General features: G+C 28.9%; 1 protein-coding gene across 3 annotated transcripts in view; it reads left to right on the top strand.

Annotated features, from left to right (window-relative positions):
- Positions 1-301, top strand: part of LOC119585260 (high-affinity choline transporter 1-like) — a 75683-nt gene that overhangs the window by 72391 nt on the left and 2991 nt on the right. The gene's annotated exons all lie outside the window — the stretch shown is intronic.

The raw sequence follows: 301 nt of genomic DNA, 5'->3' as shown, positions 1-301 counted from the left end.
AAGAATCATTGAATTTGGTTTCTTTTATTTACTTCTAAATATTTAAGTCAACATGACAGATCTACAGCTAGAAGACAGTTATGTTATGTCTGTTTTTATCAGTATATTATGACTTTGGCAGCACTGAACAGTACCTTAAGTCATCAGCTTAAAATCCAAACGAATTTTCTTTAATCATATTCTAATTAATTTTAAAATATGGAAATCTAAATTTGGATATCAGTGTAAAGACTTTGTGTACTAACAGGGGCTGCAGTGAAATATGTTCCATTTTATCATTAGTGAAGAATTGTATTAGAGC

The sequence above is a fragment of the Penaeus monodon genome, chromosome 19 (assembly GCF_015228065.2).
Source record: "Penaeus monodon isolate SGIC_2016 chromosome 19, NSTDA_Pmon_1, whole genome shotgun sequence".
Lineage (NCBI taxonomy): Eukaryota > Metazoa > Arthropoda > Malacostraca > Decapoda > Penaeidae > Penaeus > Penaeus monodon.
Note: the sequence above shows the minus strand (reverse complement) of the source record. Positions and strands in the feature narration are given on the sequence as shown.